Consider the following 19,345-nt stretch of genomic DNA (forward strand, 5'->3'; position numbering starts at 1 on the left):
CACTCTTTAATCTGAATGGCATGGGGACAAAAGGGTATGTACCACATGGAGTGATGAACTATGTCTTATCTTCATCTTCCTTGGACATGAAAATTTGGTGATACCTAGAATATGCATCCAGAAAGGAGAGCAAATTGTAGGCCACCTGGCAGCTTTCTTCTTCCTGCGCGAGCGCCCTGCACAATGGGTCACGCCTTAGGGCCTCGTGCCTTGGCTCGATGATGTCATCTTGACGGGGAGGTGGAGGAGGCGCTCCGTGGGATACATCACCTGCAGCAGGAGGCTGGCAAGGCATTCAGAGAGACGGTGCAGGAGAGCCTCTGGCGGCGCTGACGAGCTCGGCGATGCGGTCCAGCCAATCTTCATAGAGTTCATCGACGGGGCGGTAGCGCAGGAGCTCGTACTCCATGAGCTACACGGCCTGCGCATTCGCTGGGCCGTGATAAGCATGAGACGATGAACTGGCTGGGGTCAGCGATGGGGTGACGGAGCACCCATCGGTGCAGCGATGACGGTTGTTGCTCATGTCGTGCCGGGCCGGTGGCGGCGTTGGCGGCGGGCGATGGGGAATGACGGGGAGGCTCGCTAGTAGGCGCCGTCTGGGCAACGCGACTGGTGAGGGCGGCCCGACGCTCAGTACGGGCTCAATGGGCGTCTGCCATTGAAGCGATGGAGCGGCGGCGAATCGGTCGGCGGAAGAGAGGCTCCGACACACACCTATCTGGTGCGCCAAATGTCAGATTCAGGGTTCTGCGGACCCTTGAGAGGTTCGAACACTGGGTGCGTGCAAAGAACTCGTCGTCCCAACCTGCCTGCTCGCCAATCTCACGGCCTAGCTCGAAGAACACAACGAACAAGAGACACAGTAGTTTACCCAGGTTCGGGGCGCCTCGCGGTGTAAAACTCTACTCCTGCTTTCTGGTGGATTGGCCTCGAGGGGCTGAGGATGAACTAGTACAGTGGAGAACAACCTCGGGAGGAGAGGTGTTCTCGCACTCGATGAGCTAGTGGGTGTGAGGAGGATCTAAATGATTTGTCCGCCTCTATGGTGGTGGCTATGTCCTATTTATAGTGGCCTTGCTCCTCTTCCCAAATGTAAGGCGGGAAGGGAACCCACAACGGCAAAATTCAAAGGGAGACAACTAGTACATGCTATCCTGACAAAACTAGTCTTCGCCTGCCAAAAGCTCCTGGTCGTGACGCCATGATGGGCTATGTGGTGACCTCCGTCCTGCCATCCTGGCAGTCTTGGTCTAGTTGCACTGGAATGGAAACCTTTAGCTGATCCCTCGGGAATCCGTGCCTGCGCTTGCCTCCTTAGCACCAAAGAGGAAATAGGTACACTGCGCCCGCTGGCGCCCCCCTGGCCTTGGTCGTCATGACTCACGTCATATGAACCTCGCGAGGTGCACCTTGCATTGATATCTCTGCTCCTCTGGAGCCATGAAAGGATCGAGAAGAGGTGTCTAGAGGGGGGGTGATTAGATCCTCAACAAGGAAAAGTTGTAGTTTTTAATTTCTTTAAGTTATGGTGGAGTTTTAGCACAAGTTTAAACATTCACAATACATTTCAAGCAAGCATGGCAAGAGTATATGAGCAGCGGAAAGTAAAGCACGCAAGTTGAAAGAAAGTAAAGGGATAGGATTGGAGTGTGCAAACGCAATTGGAGACACGGAGATTTTTGGCGTGGTTACAATAGGTGGTGCTATCGTACATCCACGTTGATGGAGACTTCAACCCATGAAGGGTAACTGTTGCGCGAGTACATGGAGGGCTCCACCCACGAAGGGTCCATGGAGAAGCAACCATGTCTATCCCACCATGGCCTTCGCCCATGAAGGACTTGCCTCACTTGGGTAGATCTTCACGAAGTAGGCGATCTCCTTGCCCTTACAATCTCCTTGGTTCAACTCCACAATCTTGACGGAGGCACCCAAGTGACACCTAACAAATATAGGCGACACCACTCTCCAAAAGGTAATAGATGGTGTGTTGATGATGAACTCCTTGCTCTTGTGCTTCAAATGATAGTCTCCCCAACACTCAACTCTCTCTCACCGATTTAGATATGGTGGAAAGAATTGAGTGGAAAGCAACTTGGGGAAGGCTAGAGATCAAGATTCTTGTGGTTGGAATGGAATGTCTTAGTCTCAACACCTGAGTAGGTGGTTCTCTCTTAGAAAATTAGTAGTGGAAGTGTAGGCACGTTTTGATGGCTCTCTCCACGAATGGAGGAAGGGTGGAGGGGTATATATAGCCTCCACACAAAATCTAGCCATTACACACAATTCAACGAACTCAGTGGGACCAAATCAAGAAACTCGGTTAGACCACTATGGTTTAAAATGTGAATGTTAGAGTTTGCGGTGGGACCCATATGATCAACTCGGTGGGACCGATTTTTTTAGGGTTAGGGCATAATGTAGTCTCGGTGAGACCGATTTCAGTAGTAGGCAAACAGAGAGTTGGTCAGGCCAACTCGGTGGGCCCGATCTCTCATTTCGGTGAGACCGAAATGTTACGAAAAGGAAACAGAGAATTTGCATTGGGAACTCATTGGGACCTATCGCTCATCTCGGTTAGACCGAAATGTTACGAAGGGAAATAGAGAGTTTACAATCCCATCTCGGTGAGACCGAGATCCCTATTGGTGAGGCCGAACTAATTAGGGTTTCTAGCTATGGCTATGTCAAATGAACTCGGTGGCGCCAGATAGATCAAATCGGTGGGGCATAGTTTGACTTTTGGTTTGGGACATATGTGGAAATGAGAAAGTGGTTGAGGGCTTTGGAGCATATCACTAAGCACTTTGAGCAAGCAAGCCATTAAGCAACACCTCATCCCCTCTTAATAGTATTGGCTTTTCCTATGGACGTGATCTTGGACCACTAAAATTAAAATGTAGAGTCTTGAGATTTTTCCAATGCTTGTCCTTAGCTTCTTGAAGGGGTTCCACATCCTCTTGTCCATGCCACGCCTTTGTTGAACTTTCTGAAATATAGTAGATAAAAGTATTGGTCCAACAAGAGATATGTTGACATTAATTACCAAAAGCACCGAGGGAGCACTTGTGCTTTCAATCTACCCCTTTTTGGTAATTGATGACAACATACATCAAAGCTTTAGATAAAGATATGAAGAATAACAAGTAAAGCTTTGGAAAGACATGTAACATGCATATTCTCCCCCTATATGTATGCAATCATGTGAATATGGAATATAAGAGCATGTGAATGCATAATCATGACAGAGCAAGCAATGAGTTACATGTATCTTGGCTATATGCATCAGAGCAAATTACGTGAATATAGGAAATGTACCTCCATGTTCATGATTTCTTCTTGCAAACAATATGTACAGTAGCAAGAAATCATCATGCACATGGATGTGATGCATATACTTACCTTGTGGTCTTGAGGTAGCTTTGAAAAGGATGAACCTGAGTAAACATGGTTAGATAACACACGAACACCTACTGGACAAAGCACTTTAAGAAACCACAAGAGTACCAAGATTGGGATGACATGTAGAGAGTGAGTACTAGGTACTCTATTTGATATAGACATGTCCCCAAAGAGTAAAGATATGCAATAAATTCGAAGATTTCCTTCCCTTAGATGTCTTTCTCCCCCTGAATCTGATATTGGATAATGGGAGAAGATAGGGAAAAGAAAATCAGAGAAAAACAAACATAACAAACTTAACACATGCTAACATGTCTTTCCCCTCTTGAAGACATGTGACTTCTCTCCTCTATGGATAAAAGCATTTGGAGAAGCTTAAGGAGTGCATTCTCTCATATGTGATAAGCTTTGATGTGCTCTCTCTCCCCCTTTGACATCAATTTCCAAGAAGGGATCTTCTCGAGCATGAGTCAAGTAGGTTCGATCCTTGAGTCACATTACAAAGAAACATGTAATATAAGATGCTGGTAGAGGACAAGAATCATTGAGTGGAGCTGGAACAAATATGCAGGATGGAAATGACAAAGTGTTTTCTCAGCATTGAAATCGGTAACATTGAGTCTTTTCTTCGGTGGCACCGAGTTGCTTTCAGTTCAGCCGAAAGAAACAAATCGGTGAGGCCGAATTCAGAATAGAGAGAACACAATTGTTATCTCAGCTCACTAGGAAAATAAGGTCTCAGAAAGATTTGCAAGGAATTAATTGAAGGATTTCCAATGAATTGGATGCAGAGAATGCAGAAAATAATAGAGAAAAAGAAAAGAAATCTAGAATTGGTCGGCGACAAAGTCACCTATGTTAGAGTATATTGACTCAGGAGTCAAGTGAGATCACTTGATCGTAGGTCATACTCATCGTTTAAGCTCAAAATGGGGTTGGCATTTTCGTTTAAGCATTCTGATGTATTCTCATCTTTTTGAGCTGCTTTGACCCATGACTTGGGGTAAAGCTTCTCTAAGATGGAATAATAAACCTTGGGTGGTGGTGTTGAGCTTGATCATGTAGTTGAACTTGTGTAGGATGCCCAAGGTTGATGTAGCTCATCAATGGTTGGGAGCACTGCTTGTAGTTTGAGTTCATCTACCTACATGGGTCAGTCTTGCAAGAATAGAACTTGTGTATCCAAAGTTACAATCATGAAATTTGATAGCAAATAAAATTTGATATATAGAATTTGTCAAAGGATATGTTGAAAGGTTTCATGCTTACTTGTCTTCAACCACCATATTGTAGAGACTTGGTGATGTAGAGATTCCTCAAGATGTGAGTGAGTTGCAATCTCATGAATTCGAGCTCATCCAAGTACCTACAAGGGTTAGATAGCATGCAAGGGTACAAGTGTAGACCCAGGACATATGATCATCATCATAAGAGAAATATCAAGGATTAGTCAAGGGATCGTGCCTGGCATGTATCCAAATGGAGTTCGTACTTCAAGTTTGAAGCCTCAATGATGTTCAATTCACTTCTCAAATGGAAAAATACTTTCTCATCAAGCGGTTTGGTGAAAATATCCACCAATTGCTTATCGGTACGAATATGCTTAAGACCAATATCTCCTTTACCAACATGATCTCGAATGAAATGATGACGAACTTCAATATGCTTAGTTCAAGAATGTTGCATGGGATTATGAGCAATCCTAATAGCACTTTCATTATCACAAAGCAATGGAACATGTTTCACATATATGCCATAATCTTTAAGAGTTTGAGTCATCCAAAGTAATAGCACAACATGAACCGGCGACAATATATTCCGCTTCGGCGGTGGATAAGGATACCGAGTTTTGTTTCTTGGAGGACCAAGACACTAGAGATCTACCAAGAAATTGACAACTACACGAAGTGGACTTTCTATCAACCTTGCCTCCGACATAGTCCGAATCGGAGTAGCCAACAAGATCAAAAGAGGACCTCTTAGGATACCAAATGCCAAAATTTGGTGTGTGAATTATGTATCTCACTATCCTTTGCACAGCCTTATGATGGCATTATTTGGGGGGCGCTTGATATCGTGCACACATGCACACACTTAGCATAATATTGGGACGGGAGGCACATAGATATAACAATGAACCAATCATGGAGCAGTGAACCTTCTGGTCAACCGGTTTTCCATCCTTGGTCAAGTCAAGATGTCCACTAGTAGGCATGGGTGTATTCATACCTTTGCATTCTTGCATGTTGAACTTCTTGAGTAAGTCCTTGGTATAATTTGTTTGGGAAACAAAGGTACCCTCCTTAGTTTGCTTGATTTGCAAACCAAGAAAGAAATTGAGTTCACTCATCATAGACATCGCAAACTTCTCCGACACTAGCTTTCCAAACTTTTCACTAAAATGAGGGTTAGCCGAACCAAATATGATATCATCAACATAAATTTGGCACACAAATAATTCACCATTAACCCTTTTAGTAAAAAGAGTGGAATCAATTTTTCCAATCTCAAAGACTTTTTCAATAAGGAAGTTGGTCAAGCATTTATACCACGCTCTAGTAGCTTGTTTAAGACCATAAAGAGCTTTGTGAAGTTTATAAACATGGTCGGGTTTCTTAGGATTAACAAAGCCGGGAGGTTGTTTAACATAAACTTTGTCATCAATTTCACCATTTAGAAAAGCACTTTCAATGTCCATTTGGTACAAGGTAATATCATGGTGATTAGCATAGGCAAGTAAGATGCTGATGGACTCAAGTATAGCAACGGGGGCATATATCTCACCATAGTCCATACCTTCGACTTGAGTGTAGCCTTGGGCGACGAGATGTGCTTTGTTGCAAATGACTTGTCCATCTTCGTCTTGCTTCTTGCAAAACACCCATTTGGTACCGATGATGTTGTGGTTGTTGTCGGGCTTCTCAACCAATGTCCACACTTAGTTCCTCTCAAAGTTGTGTAGCTCTTCGTGCATGGCATTTATCCCATCCGGATCTTCCAATGCTTCTTCAACCTTCATTGGTTCAATGCTAGACATGAATGAATAATGTTCACAAAAATTGGCCAAACGAGTTTTAGAGCGAGTGATTCTCCCGGTTTTGATATCATTGAAGATTTGTTCGACGGGATGGTCTTGTGAAACTCTTGCTCTAACTCGTGAGAGATTTTTTTGGGTCGGTGTGGAACATCTTCTTCATCATCTTGTTCTTCCTCTTGGCCTTCTTCCTTGTTTTTGTTTTTGTTCTCTTGTGGATGTGGAGAAGGAGGTTGATAAGGTTCATCTAGGTGTACTTCCTCGTTTCCTTCATCTTGACGTATCCCACTTGTGGATGCCTCCGTGTCAACTCTTGGTTCACCTTGTCGTGAGGTAGAAGCTTCCACTTGGACGGACGAGGTACTCTCCTTCACCTTCGTTGGATGAATCTTGCCAATAGGCAAGCCTAGGATTGCTTCCGAAGGGTCTTTGTCTCCTACATCAATTGGCAATTGCTCTACTTGCGAGCCGTTAGATTCATCAAACTTCATATCTACCATCTCTTCAACCTTTTGGGTGAAATTGTTGTAGACATGGTAAGTGTGAGAGTTTGATCCATAAGGAAGTAGGAAACCCTCATGATATTTAGGAGCAAATTTAGAACGGCGATGCTTATCAAGAATATAACACTTTGAGCTGAATACTCGAAAGTATCCAACTTGGGGTTTGTTACTAGTGGGAAGATCGTATGGCGTCTTGCCGAGTAGCTTGTGAAGATATCAGCGATTTGTTGCATGACAAGCTGTCTCAACCGCTGCTGCTCAGAAGTGCTTTGGCGTCTTGTACTCATCAAGCCTCGTTCTCACCATCTCAATAAGGGTCCGGTTCTTCCTCTCAACAACTCCATTTTGTTGAGGCGTCTACGTAGCCGAGAACTCGTGTGAAATCCCTTCTTCGTCAATAAAGGTATCCACATTTGCGTTCTTGAACTCCACTCCATTGTCACTGCGAATCTTCTTGATGTGCAACAAATTGATTTTGGGCCTTCCTAGCGAAGTTCTTCAAGATCTTTTGGACCTGCGATTTATCATCAAGAAAGAACACCCACGTAAATCTTGAAAAATCATCGACTATGACTAGACCAAATGAGTTTCCACCGAGACTTTTATAGGCGTTGGGACCAAAGAGATCCATATGAAGTAGGTAGAGCGGTCTTCTTGTGGTCATGATGTTCTTCACGGGGTGGCTTCCTGCAACATGTTTTCCTGCTTGACAAGCACTGCATAATCTATCCTTGTCAAATATAACATCTTTCAATCCAAGGATATGGTCACCTTCGATAAGCTCGTCAAGATTTCACATGCCCACATGACCTAACCTTCTATGCCACAACCAACCATTAGAGGATTTAGCAATTAACTAAGTTCTAGGTTGAGCATTTTTAGTGAAATCAACAATGTATAGATGACCTCTACGTATACCGGTAAAGACCATATTATGATTATCTCTTCGAAACACTTGGCAATCTACTTCAGTAAATAGGACATTGAAGCCAAAGTCAGCCAGTCTAGATACGGGAAGTTAATTATAGCGAAGAGATTTAATGAGCATAACATTTTGTATGGAGCTATCATGTGAGATGTCCACCTTACCAAGGCCAACCACCTTACCCTTTGAGTTAACACCAAAAGTGGCATATTTTCGAGGGTCGTCATTTTTAGCAAGCATACGAAACATATCCTTGTCTCCGGTCAAGTGATCGGTACATCCACTATCAAGAACCCATTCCTTTCCTCTAGCCATGTATCCGCGAAGATTAGCCATAAACCAAACTGTCTCATAGACTCATCGAGATCAAAGTCCCTATCATGATCCTCATGATAGTATCCATGTTCAACATCGTCTTGTGAGTGATCAATTCCTAGAGAGAGTGATTCATTAGATAAGTGATCATCACAATGTTCATCTTTATGAATTCTAATGACTTCGGAGATGATATTACTAATTATTACATCTCCTTTGGCACGCATAAGGTCACGAAGCTCGAATAAACAATCACCAAACTTAGGATCATTGGAATTCATCTTACTCAAAGCAATAGACTTGTGAAGAATCACATCTAGATTTTTCAAAGGAATAGTTTGGAAATCATTCCTTAAGAAATCTCCATATGGTGTAAGCACAATCAAGAGTAGGCAAGCAACCATACAAATTTCTAGGTAAACCTCTAGTAATAAGATTGACAGTTCTATGGTCGCGGATCATGTCAATAGACTCATCAGGGGCAGTATGCAAAGGATCAACAACGGGTAGCACAAGGGCTAGTAATGTACTTTTTCAAGTGATATTCATTGAAAATCTCAAGCATCTCATTTTTCCATGCATGAAAGAACTCTCCATCAAGTATAGGCACTCTACCTATAAGACTCCCCAACGTAGACTCATCCATTTTCCCCAAATGATGATTAAACCAAAGCAATGGAGACCAATGTTCTCATACCAATTGAAAGGATCGAGAAGAGGTGTCTAGAGGGGGGTTATTAGACCCTCAACAAGGAAAAGTATAAGTTTCTAATTTCTTTAAGTTAAGGTGGAGTTTTAGCACAAGTTTAAACATTCACAGTACATTTCAAGCAAGCATGGCAAGAGTATATGAGGAACGGAAAGTAAAGCATGCAAGTTGCAAGAAAGTAAAGGGATAGGATTGGAGTGTGCAAACGCAATTGGAGACACGGAGAATTTTAGCGTGGTTCTGATAGGTGGTGCTATCGTACATTCACGTTGATGGAGACTTCAACCCACGAAGGGTAACGATTGCGCAAGTCCATGGAGTGCTCCACCCATGAAGGGTCCAGGAAGAAGCAACCTTGTCTATCCCACCATGGCCATCGCCCATGAAGGACTTGACTGACTTGGGTAGATCTTCACGAAGTAGGCAATCTCCTTACCCTTACAAACTCCTTGGTTCAACTCCATAATCTTGACGGAGGCTCCCAAGTGACACCTAACCAATCTAGGAGACACCACTCTCCAAAAGGTAATAGATGGTGTGTTGATGATGAAATCCTTGCTCTTGTGCTTCACATGATAGTCTCCCCAACACTCAACTCTCTCTCATAGATTTGGATATGGTGGAAAGATGATTTGTGTGGAAAGCAACTTGGGGAAGGCTAGAGATCAAGATTCTTGTGGTTGGAATGGAATGCCTTGGTCTCAACACATGAGTAGGTGGTTCTCTCTGAGAAAATGAGTAGTGGAAGTGTAGGCACGTTCTGGTGGCTCTCTCCATGAATGGAGGAAGGGTGGAGGGGTATATATAGCCTCCACACAAAATCTAGCTGTTACACACAATTCACCAAACTCGGTGGGACTGAATCGAGAAACTCGGTCAGACTGATATGGTTCAAAATGTGAACGTTAGAGTTTTCGGTGGGACCGTTATGATTAACTCGGTGGAACGGATTTTATTAGGGTTAGGGCATAACGTAATCTCAGTGAGACCAATCACGTGAACTCGGTGACACTGATTTTAGTAATAGGTAACCAGAGAGTTGGTCAGACAAACTCGGTGGGACCTATCACTCATTTCAGTGAGACCAAACCATTACGAAAAGGAAATAGAGAGTTTGCATTGTGAACTCAGTGGGACCGATCGCTCATCTCGGTTAGACCGAAACATTACGAAGGGAAATAGAGAGTTTGCAATCCCATCTCGGTGAGACCGAGATCCCTATCGGTGAGACCAAACTGATTAGGGTTTCTGGCTATGTCTATGTCAAATGAACTCGGTGGCGCCAGATAGATAAAATCGGTGGGGCCGAGTTTGACTTTTAGTTTGGGACATATGTGGAAATGAGAAAGTGGTTGAGAGCTCTGGATCATATCACTAAGCACTTTGAGCAAGGAAGCCATTAAGCAACACCTCGTCCCCTTTCAATAGTATTGGCTTTTCCTATGGACTCAATGTGATCTTGGACCACTAAAATGAAAATGTAGAATCTTGAGCTTTTGACAATGCTTGTCCTTAGCTTCTTGAAGGTGTTCCACATCCTCTTTTCCATGCCACCCCTTTCTTGAACTTTCTGAAATATACTAGATAAAAGTATTAGTCCAACAAGAGATATGTTAACATTAATTACCAAAAACACTCAGGGAGCACTTGTACTTTCAAGCCAGCCTGGTGAGGCTGCCCCCAGGGAGGTCTTGGTGTCATCCGACTCGCGAGGCTTGGCCCCTCATGAGGGTCTTGGGTTGTCGATGTTGAAGCTAGGCCGTACTGGGCCGCTGACGGAGGCATGCTGTGGGTCGCAGGCAGGCAAGTCTGGGCACCCCCGTTCCCAGAAAGCCGATAGATCATCCTCACACCCACCAGCTCATCGAGCGCAAGAACACCTCTCCTCCTGAGGTTGTTCTCCACTGTACTAGTTCATCCTCAGCCCCTCATGGCCAATCCACCACAAAGCAGGATTAGGGTTTTACACTACAAGGTGGCCCGAACCTGGGTAAACAGCTGCGTCTCTTGTGTGTTGGGTTCGTCGAGCTAGGCCGTGGGATTAGCAAGCACGCGGGTTGGAGGACGAGTTCTTCACACGCAGCCATGTGTTAGAACCTCTCAAGGGTGTGCAGAACCCTGAATCCGACATTTGGCGCGCTAGGTAGGGGTGCGTCAGAGCTTCTCAGTCGGCCCGCCATCGCCCCACAGCTCTAATGGCCCATGATCTGAGGGTTCATGCTGAGCATTGGGGTGCTTGGCCCGTCCGGGTAGTGCCGTCCGCCCAAGAAGACCTCCAATCCGCGCTCCAGGTGGCCCGTGCAATGCCCAACACCGCCGGACGTGGACGGCGCCGACCCGCACCATATGCCCTCGCACTACAGCGTATGCGCACCTCACACGATCTTCAGGCTATGACGTGGCGACAGCACCACACACTCGTCGGGAGCAGGTCAACATGCGGGCTACGCTCATCGTGGCGCGGGAGCTGCTGCGCTGTAGTATGGCGGAGGGCGGTCGCGACGCCCTGCTGGAGCGGGTCGCCGTGCTGCATGATGCCTCCTGCAGGGGTGCGGCACCCTTCTGCACCCTTCCCACACCGCAAGTTGTGGCAGGGGTGCGCGCCCCCGGAGCTCCTGGGAGACCCGAGAACATCAACATGGACTGCGGCGCCGCTCGTCCTACCACAACTGCGCCGCCTCCAGGTGAGGCAAGCTCTAGCGGTCCCCTGCGGGGCCATGGCAGGATGTCACCCCATGGACATCAGGGCCAGGCGCCGGGCCTGGTGGCCCACAGCGCGGGGCACCCAAGCGATGGCCTCGGCGTGGCAACCCCAGACACCTACGTGCCCCGCATGATGGACCTGGAGTACATGCCAGGTGATGCGGAGCATCCTATGATCATCCCAATGTTCACTTCGACCACTCCCCATGGGGCGGAGCCAGGAAAAATTAGGAGCCGGGGCGGACTGTAAGCTAACTAAAAAGGTAGAGAGTTGCAATCGAATAATGGGAATTACAAAGGAATAATGGGAATTACAAAGGAGCTCCTAGGTGCTCCACACCCCTATATAAATATTAAATTTTAAAAATACCATTTTTTAGAATTTGAGGATATTAAGTCTGGGTGCCCAATCTCCTCCTGTGTGAAGTTTCATGAAAAAAACCAGGAATCATATCCGTGGCAAAGGAATATAGTCCAAACTAAAAGCAAACCATACCGTTTTTCCCTATACATAGGGATTTTTTGTCTTTTTTTGCCACAAATACATTTCCTGGTATTTTTTATGGAATTTCACCCGAAAGTAGATTGTACACCCAAGCTTGATATCCCAAAATTATAGTACTGTTTTCCAAATTTCTCGGTATTTTTTAAGCTCCATGTTCATATAGGGGGATGGACACCCCGGTGCTACAAATCATCTTCCTCGAATATTTGGTGCATATTATGTAACTATAACCATTAAACTAGAGAACCATAGATTTCAATCGGAATAAGCTCAATGTTGTTGGCAACATAAACTAAGGTTGGTTCCGGGTATACAACATTTGAATTCTTAATACTTGATTTAGGAATAAAAAACTTTCTCATATGAAATCACAATTAATATGGATCAGAGGATTAAGATTAAAATTCAATGATTTGGAATAATTGAACTAACTAACACTAATTAGGTTAGAGTAATCGAGAAAAAATACCTAAGCAAAATGGAGATCGATTTTTCTTCAATGAGCGTGCTTGGAACAATCAATGATGGAATCCCCAATTGCCTACATTACTGCAGGTTACAAATATTAAAAAATCCCCCAAATCCGAGGAGTGAAATCTGATGCCACAAATTGTATGCATCAATCCAGGCTAAGCAGGATCAGTCACCTGAAAAATCGAAGCATCAATCTCTGGGCACGAATGGTTGGGAGGAGGCACCGTTGACTGCCGGCCTGCCGCCTTTCCTGGGAGCGCTGCACCAGTTCTCGGCGAATGCCCCTGCGAAAATGCTACTGTCGGGAGACTCGAGCCGTCGCAATAGATCGAGGTGGAGGCGACGAGCACGAAACGAGGAGACGTGGTTTGCCTTGCGACGTGCAACCTTTGGGCCTAGGATTAGGAAGTTTACTTCCTAGATGGGCTTAGAAGTAGACCTAGCAAGGCCCATGGACTATTTTCCCAGGAAGATCACGATAATTAGTACCTGACTAATAGCTTTGATTAGACGTCAGCTTGCCGGTGAGCCCGGGCAGCTGCCCCGGGTCGCCGGGTACTACCTCCGCCACTGCCCAAGGATACATAAGATGAGACCTCGACTATATGCCATTGGACACAAGGTGAACTCGCTCCTCTCCGAACGACCACTTTCTATACATGAGACATGGCTACTACCTCAAGCAGAAACACTATGTGTGGTCAGGTACTTGAAGGAAGGCCTTGGAGCAGCTACATCCAACGGACAAGACGGTGAGGACACCAAGTACGAGGGACAAGAAGAAGAGCTGCAATTGGAGCTACAGCCACCGGACGACCGGTCGGGGTCGGACGTCCATCACCTGAAGCCCAACATGCCCATGTCCTAGCCGACGGAAGCTACAGTGAGTGGATGTTCGGCCAGGACCGGACGACCGGCCACAACTCCCGGTGAGTGGACGACTAGCCTGGACCGGACGTCTGGCGCCACCTTCATAGAACAGAAATAGTGGAAGTCCGGTGGCCACCGGACGACCGGACGCCCATGAGCCATGATAGAGGTGAGGGTCCCGGTCTTTCAATGAGATGATAACTATCGATTTGGTGGAGTCGACTTTGACAATCCGACTACAAACGTGCACGACGTTGAGCCTTAGCAATCGCTAAACCAACTTTGAGAGGTTATTAACCACGCCGGAGCACGATCAACCTGACCACGAAGGTCTATTCCTCCAAGCAATCTAAGAACAAGCAAGAATATGATAAAGCAATCTGAATATTGCGAATATAGATGAAGTATTGATAATGGTTGGGATCCGGAAGCGGTCTTGGTCTGGTCATTGGACACAAACAAAGTACATGAAGTTGCAATGGCTAACTTTTAAGTAAACAAATCCTAAGGGAAAACCTACTAGATGGATCTATTTATATAGGAGCAAGGGGTGACGGCCAAGGAGGTGGGAGGACGTCCCAAGGCATCCTAAAACCAACCCTAGGTCATACAAGGCCAACGGGCCCAAGTGGACGTGATATAACACCTTTGGACTTGTAGTTTGACTCGGATTCTGCTGCATCATCAGATTGTTTCGTCCATAACTCAACGCTCCGGACGAATTTGAAGGTGAATCCAATTTTCGTAGGAAGTGCACGAAATTTACTTTCCAAAAAAGAAAGAATCACCCAATTCGGAGTCCGTATGAAAGAGTTATTGGCGTTTTCAGTCAGGTATGTCTATGCAGTCTGAATCTGAATCCAGAACGTGGGAGACTTGGACTCTATCTTCTCTTGGCTCAAAAGTGACGTGAGAGGACTTTTTAACAGCACATAAACCTCTGTTTTCCCCTTATCTTCATGTGTGGATTGCACAAATGTCCCATACACCTGCAATTAGACACAGCACAAAAGTATGTGAAGTATTTTTGTCATGGATGACATAAATAAATTATTGCATAGTTTGCATTAGAAATCACCTCACAAATATACATATATGCAATATTTTTGGTCGTATCCAAGGTAGTCATGTCCTCATAATCCTCCCCTTCTTGAAAACAAAGCCGTCCTTGGCGTTGCTTAATCTGAAATGTGGCTAACAAAAGAGACAAGGTGTACATGTTCTATATGGATATGCCATCCATTTTTACTTTCCTTCATTTTTGCACATATGACACATGTATACATGAGTAATTTTCATAGTTCATAAAATCTAAAACCAAAAAATTATTACAAGAATTAGAATGCATGAAAATATTGCAACTCAGTTTGCACATATAAGTGAAGCTCTTATTCATTTGAAAAGATTGACAATGTTCATCATTAAACCATCCCAACATTGGTGAATAAACCTTACTTGCATCAAATTTACATGCTACAACATGCTTAAATAAGAAAACATAGAATAAGTCATTGGACACAGAATCATCACCAAGATTAGTGGTCATATCAAAATTATTAAACATTGGTTCTTTTGCATGAACAGTTAATTCAATGGGTGCACTCAAAATTGTTGGTATTTCAGTTGTTTGATCACATGGCGCATTCAATAGAGTAACAATATTCTCTAAAATATGTTGTGTGCTCAAATCAACAGGTAACTCAACACATGATGCATTCAAGTTAACTAGGCATGCATCATTCTCATGTGAAGTTATATCATCAATACCTTTACCGTTATCTTGTCACAAAGACGTAGCTGATGTAGGTACGGACGTTGGCAATGTACCATACTCTTGCGATGATGTCGCGCTCACAATCCAATGTGGGGCTGCTCTAGTAGGTGCAACAGTGGAGGAACCAACCGACGATGGTGAGCATGAACTGGAATAGTAGTTGTTGTACTCACCCAGCATCCTCTTGTATATGTCTCTCAAAGGTACAAGCGCGAACATACATACCAGTAATGCAATGAGGAATATACTGAAATCATGCCGGATATCATGGTTCAAAGCACCAAAAAATCTATTCATTGTATCATCCTCAGATTCTTCTATGTCACAATGATGCATATAAGATTTTAACTCTTGGTAGTAAGCATGAACAGTGTTACTGCCTTGTTTTAATTGTTCCAATTTGCGAAGCAATTCACAGTGATAGTAAGGAGGAAAAAATTGTTGTCTCATTACAGCTTTCAAAACTTTCCAAGTTGTGGGTTGGTTATCAATGTTTTTCTTACAATGTACACTCCACCAAACAGAAGCAAAACCAGTAAATGCTCTAGTGGTAGCTCGTACTCTCTCAAGTTTAGAAAAATCATGGTGACTAAAAACTTGTTCTACTTCAAGCTCCCAAGCTAGATAAATAGCAGGATTAAATCTACCCTCAAATAATGATAAAGAGATAACCTGACCATATGCTTGTGTGTGTTGTCCCACCTCTCATGATGGTGAAGATGTATCCGTCGTCCAAGAACTTCTATCTTCGGACCCTGTCATGATTAGTAGAAAAAATAACAAAATTCATGAATAATGTTCCTATGAACTACTACGGTGTGGTGGTAAAGCGCTCACAGTAAAGCAAATATCAATATCTTACAAGTTCTTACCAAGCAGCAGCTGGTGATAGGCAACCAGCGGTGTCAAATGACTCCGAAGATTGAGTAAAGCGATTGCCAGGGGAACATATGTATACACGGTGTAGAAATATGTGGATCTTGGAAGGCTTAAATATATGGTAGCAAAATATTAGCAATAATCAATTCAGAGATGCAATGTTGAATAAACGCTCAACGACGGTACTGTGCTGGTCCTAGACTAGACCGGACTAGAGACGCGAGCCTAGAACACTACTAAGGTCACGGTGTAGCGAAACTAGCATCAATAAAGAATATGAAGTAGCTCTGGACAGCAAGATATAAGTGAAGATCACAATAGCAGTAAATATAATGATCTGAAACAAAAGCCAAGCAGGATATATCAACAACTTTCTCTCCAACTTTTCTCCGGAAAAGTTTGTGCCAATTTTCTAATAGTTTTTCTTAAGAATGGCACTGACTCAAGATTTCAAACGCAAAAAGAATCACTCAATTCCGAGTTAATATGAGGAGTCAACAAATTCTAAAATTGGCCTGAAAAACTGGAATAAGATGTGCCAAATATTTAAGTTGCTTCTAAACCTATTTATATGCGGCTCGTCGCTAGCTTTCATTTGAGTACTCGCGGAACCAAAACGGAGTCTGTATGAGGAAGTTATGCCTGTTTTACTGAACAGTGCACAAAACAGATTCCAATCCGAATTCAACTACGAGATTGAGTCTACATAGATCCGAATTTTGATTTTTTTTCTTCTCTTTTTTTCCTCACATTTTTCTTCTTTTTCTTTCTATTTTTTCTCTCTGGCTTCTTTTTTACTTTTTCCTTTTTTCTCTATTTTTTCTCTCTCCCTCTTTCCAAAACGAACTAGATAAGATGTAGATTGGATCAAGCGAAGATGTGAATGATCTCAACTATGATTATGACAATGCACGGTGGGTAGCACATGATGGAAATTGATAGATGGGTGATGGACATCAGAAGGGATAACGATGCATCGACGGCGTGACTAATGTGAACAGAACTCGGAACTCTAAACAAACTAGACACTAAGACCAGCAACTCGACACGACGATGCAACCGATAATTCAATAATGCAAACAATGAAAAGAAAATTGGAAAGGCTCGGACTGGTTTGAACAAAGGATTAATAGATCTAACTTTTTTGGCTTTTTCTTGGACAATAGGTAAGAAAATAAATCTAATCTAGGGAAAGCTGGAAATTCTCACCGAGCAACCTGAAAACGGATACCACTTGATAGAGGTGAGGGTCCTGATCTTTCGATGAGATGATAACTATTGATTTGGTGGAGCCGACTTTGATGATCCGACAACAAACGTGCACGATGTTGCGCCTTAGCAATCGCTAAACCAACTCTGAGAGGTTATTGACCACGCCGGAGCACGATCAACTTGACCATGAAGGTCTATTCCTGCAAGCAATCAAAGAACAAGCAAGAATATGATAAAGCAATCTGAATATTGTGAATATAGATGGAGTATTGATAATGGTGGGGATCCGGAAGCGGTCTTGGTCTGGTCGTTGGACACAAACAAATTATACGAAGTTGCAATGGCTAACTTTTAAGTAAACAAATCCCAAGGGAAAAGCTACTAGATGGATTTATTTATATAGGAGCAAGGGGTGACGGCCAAGGAGGTGGCAGGACGTCCCAAGGCAGCCTAAAACCAACCCTAAGTCATACATGGCCAATGGGCCCAAGTGGAGGTGATGTAACACCTTTGGACTTGTAGTTTGACTCGGATTCTGCTGCAGCATCAGATTGTTTCGTGCATAACTCAACGCTCCAGATGAATTTGAAGGTGAATCCAATTGTTTTGTTGGACATATGTGCAGTCTGAATCTGAATCCAAAACATGAGAGACTTGGACTCTATCTTCTCTTGGCGCAAAAGTGGCGTGGGAGGACTTTTTGAACAACACATAAACTTTCTTTTTCCCTTATCTTCATATGTGGATTGCACAAATGTCCCATACACCTACAATTAGACATGGCACAAAAGTCTGTGAAGTATTTTTGTCCTGGATGACATAAATAAATTATTGCATAGTTTTCATTAGAAATCACCTCATAAATATACATGTATGCAATAATTTTGGTCGTATCCAAGGTAGTCATGTCCTCATCAAGCCACCGGACGACCGGTCCCCAGCGGACGTCCGACGCCAGTCTGTGCGCAGAGTATCGGGCCGAGGCCCATGTATCCCCCACTTACCCCTTGGTGGCCCTAGACTATATATACTCCTCCACCTACTCCTAGTTAGGTTTAGTGTTGTGTTAGATCATATGTGAGATAGAGCTTCACTCATCCATCCGGATCTACTCCATTGGGAGGGACCGTCACCTCTTCAGAGATGATCCACCTTGGATACAAGACTCCTTCATGGGAAGATACCTCGTGGAGTCAACGCCTGCTCACGGAGAAGAACCGGTTACCCCATGTATCGTCCTTTGTTGGATTTGGATCGTGTATCTCTTTGTGTTTTGAGGATCTAGCATATGTGTGACCTAATCTCGTTGGTTTGAGTGATTCTCTTGTGTTTTCCCTCATGTTTTCCCCTCGTGTTCTTTGTGTTCCTCGTTGGGATCCACTCCTTTCGTGAAAGATCGGCCATCTAGGATTCCACCCTACATCATCTTGGTATCATGAGCCACGTTGATCACGATTTCAGAGCCTCCCCTCTTTGTTTTCTAGCCGTGTTTTGTTGATTTTGTCCCAAATTTGAAAATTCCCCACCAAAAGTAGCCCCAATTTTTTTTGTGATTTGTTGGCTTGATGAAGTTTTGTTGATTTTGATCCATGGATTTTCTTGGTTTCGAGTCGATCTAGCATCTCCCCAAGTTTCCCCATCTTTCATCCATGAAATCTCCTCAATTTTGACCCCAAAAATCCCCAAATTCCACCCAAAATCGCGTCCCAGAGCTCAAATCCCGTGTTGACCCCGACCCACCGGACGTCCGACCTTTACCGGATGACTAGAACCCCAAACCCGAGCTGAAATAGCGGATTTCCGAGGCCGACCGGACATCCGTCCATTACCGGACGTATGATACCTGTAGTTTCAGACTTCGGCTAATTTTTGTTTCGGCCATAACTAATTCATCTAAACTCTGATTTTGAAGTTCTTTAGCTCCTTTTGAAGCAATTGACATCCTCCATCCCACAAAAGTACCACCAACATCATTTGACTCCATCAAATTTTTGGAACTTTGGCATCTTTTCCTAGGGCTTCCACCATGTCTTCCAC

This window comes from Triticum urartu, chromosome 3A, assembly GCF_056163025.1.
Source record: "Triticum urartu cultivar PI428250 chromosome 3A, HENAU_Tu73, whole genome shotgun sequence".
NCBI lineage: Eukaryota > Viridiplantae > Streptophyta > Magnoliopsida > Poales > Poaceae > Triticum > Triticum urartu.